Raw genomic sequence first — 3,688 nt, 5'->3', positions numbered from 1 at the left:
TGATGTACTTTTCCTAACTGGACTTACATGAGGCTTTATATTTAGCCTCTCAGTTGGGCTTCTCTCAAAGGAAGAACTTAGAAAGTCTGTTCCTTCAATCTCTACCCTAAAAAGAATACTCTAAAAAGATTAGTAGGCTTGAAGATATTTTATATATATATGTATATATAATACATATTATTAAATGATATATAATTACATTATATTATTAATAATACAATTATATATAATATATCACTGTATAAAATAATGTATTATGTATCATATATTATATATTTTCATTAATATTATTGATTAATATAAATATATCACATATTGCATATATACACACATATATACATATATAAATTAATGTTTTATTCATGTGTATACATATATAAATATATATATATATATATACCTCAAATACCAAAAAGAAATAGAAGAGAAGGAATTGAGGCATCTCCATCCCTTAGGGGAGTGGTTTCTTCACTTCTCTCTCTGGTGAGTGCCATATTTATATATGTATATATGTATATGTTTGTGTGTATGTGTGTGTATGTGTGTGTATTTATATATAAAGAACTGTCTGTAGAAAGAACAAAGTGAGAAATATGTTTACTGCATTGCTTGAAACAGCCACATGTACTATGTAACTATGTAGCACATGAGGGGCTATAAAATCCACTATGTTCATGGATGTGTGTTTAACTCTACTAGTTTACGTGAAGTGTTAATGAGGACAAGAGGCACCTCCATCTAACACGGTTTAGGAGGCTGGATCAGAAATCTTGATGAAGTCGTAATCATGAATGGCATCCAAAAACAACTATGGAAATTCCAGCTTTATCCCTAGCCATTTCTTTCCACAGCACGCTTCCCAGAAGGTCAAGTCATGTTAACTTTAATATATCATGAAATGTTTCTCTTTGTATTTTAGCTTACTAAGGAGGTTTTCAAAACATTCACAAGAAATTCCTATTATAAAAACAGGTATGAATGAATTTCAAAGCATTTGCACCAAAATAAGCTCACAGTTGAATTTCATGTTTCCACACATTTTATGAAGTTTCTTCCTATTATTCCCTATACTCCAAACTACTAAACCACCTGTAAAACACACACCTACTTCATATTACAAATTGATCACCATGTTCTCTTTAAATCCTTATTGGACTTACCATCTATGATTTCCTCATGTGTAAAATAGTGCTAGTAATATCATTCCACAGGAATGCTATGAGAACTAAGCAAGGCAATGTGGCTATGGCCTGTTCTCCCCTAGTGCACGAGGAAGTTTGGGTTTTGCCTATTTTCTTGGATTAAGTGTTAACAGTGTTGATTCTCATTCACCAAAGTGCTTTGTTTCCAATGGTAAAATATATGGAAAACAGAAAAAGTGTATTTAAGTAATTCTAGCTTTAATAAATGGCAGTTCTCCAATGCACTTGAGAAATATTGCACATCTAATTCTGCTATAATACTACCACACACATAACAATACAATAACTTTCTTGGTACACTGTAAGACTTCAAACCCTATGACACATTAAGCAAGCAATAGATATTTATTGAACAAATGCATGCCCACATGACCACATTCTAGTGGATTACAGAACTAATGAAATCTAGACCCAATTCTGAGTCTCAGGGAACCTACTGGTGTTACCTGCAAGCTCCTAAAGATTTGTGAGAAAAAAAATTGTAACTTAAGATGATGAAACTGAAGCTATAATCGAAATTGCATGCAAATTTGCATTTAGCTTGTTAAGTAGCAAAGCTGTAACGAAAACTAATGACCCCTGACTCTAATTATATTGTTATAGAATGGGGCAACATTATAGAATTGCAGAAAGTGAAAGTCACTATTGCAAAATTATTCACAATTACTAAGACATGGAACCAAATGAAATGTCCATGAACGGATAAATGGGTTGAAAACTACACTACAAAATACTACTCAGCCATTAAAAAAAAGAGAGAGCCCCTGGCATTTGATGGAAAGGAGATAAGATTTACCACTAAGTGAAGTAAGACAGACAATGAAAAAGCAGCATTGTATGTCTTCTCTCAGTATGTACCAGATGTCAGCACGCTATGGCCGAAGCTGAATGACTAGAAGGTATAGAAGCGTGGAGAGCAATGATGATACTGGACACAGTGGGGGAGGAGGGTGGGCAATGGGAATGGGTGAGAAGGAGGAAATCAAGGGGAAGAAGAAATAAAACATGTAACGTACCAAAAATGGAAAGTAATCTATTGATTACAATGTATATAGTAATATTTTTGATGGGACTGATAATGAGGTGAATTAAGTAGTGGAAAATTTTATTTGGTGTGCTGTAATGATACACAGTGATTGAACATAAAGAAATAATAATTAGAAAAGGAACGTCACTATCAGAATTGGGGAAGTTTGAGGTACCTATATAAAAGGCTGGATTCATTGCTATATTTTGTTTGGTAAATTGATTAGATTCATAGTTAGTACTTATACAAGTCTGCATTGTGAGGTACTTATCGAAAGACCTCATTTGCCTATGACTATGGAGAGCAGAGTTTTCTGATATTGTCAGAGCTGCTGCTCTACTGACTGCGCATGACTTTTCTATTTGGTAAGAAGGCATAGTTGCTGTTTAGTTGTTAGATATCTCTGAAAAATCACTTATGCTCCTTTATTTTTACTCTAAATTGTAAAACAAGCAAGCAAAAACATTTTAGAAACATTTTATCTCTAATTTAATAGTGTCTCAATTACAAACCGTACTTTATTAATACTAAATTATATTTGGTTATTCTGTTCATTTAAAGAATAATTTCATTTAAAAATACCATTGACAGAGACTAGCAGATGGTGAAATGGTTACGTCACTGGACTCCCATGTAGTCGACTGTGGTGAAAGTTCCAGATCCACTGGCTTAAAATTCACACAGGGTGCATGTGTGTGTGTGCCCAAAATCCCAAGAGGAGAATGGAAGAGAAGGGATTACAGCATGGCCATCCTCCCGAAGGATGATCTCTAGATTTCTGGCTTTCTGTCTCTGTCTCCATCTCTCTGGCAAGTGCACATGCCCTATAGCAAAAACCTCTAAGAAAAAGACAATGGCTGAGGCCAGCAGAAGATGGCATAGAGATTACGTCACTGGACTTCCACATGGCCAACTGGATTTTGACTTTTGGACCCAGTGGCTTGAAAGTCACATAGAGTGTGTATGCATACATGTACACCCCAGAAGGAGAATGTAGGAGTGGAGGAGTCCAACCCAGTGGGGCTCCAGGACCCGTCTGAGCCCCTTGACCTTTGAGCATCGCTTCCTGTCGGTTCAGTAAGTTGGCAAGGCCACTACTGTATGCCCCCCGACCTTGGGACAAGCTTGGGTCACTTAGCATGTCGGCAAGGCCGCTTGCTATTCGCTCCGGGACTGTGATAGCCTTGCTGGGAAGTGACCCCCCTCTGACTCCCCGATATAATACTATAAGAGAATTACATAGCTCCCTCATACATCTTGAGTGTGTGGTAAGATTTCCCGAAAAGTCCCCCAACCGCTCCCCTTTACCTTGACCACTTACTGTTAATTACAATGCTTCATTGGGCACAATAAAGGGTGTGCTAAAGTTCTTCTTGATCTTTGGAAGGCCCTTGAAGACACATTTAATATTAATAATCTTTTCACATACAATAGGACTAGGCCGAAACTGGCCCAGGAC

The sequence above is a fragment of the Tupaia chinensis genome, unplaced genomic scaffold, assembly GCF_000334495.1.
Source record: "Tupaia chinensis unplaced genomic scaffold, TupChi_1.0 Scaffold000586_1, whole genome shotgun sequence".
NCBI lineage: Eukaryota > Metazoa > Chordata > Mammalia > Scandentia > Tupaiidae > Tupaia > Tupaia belangeri.
This window is presented reverse-complemented; position numbering follows the sequence as displayed.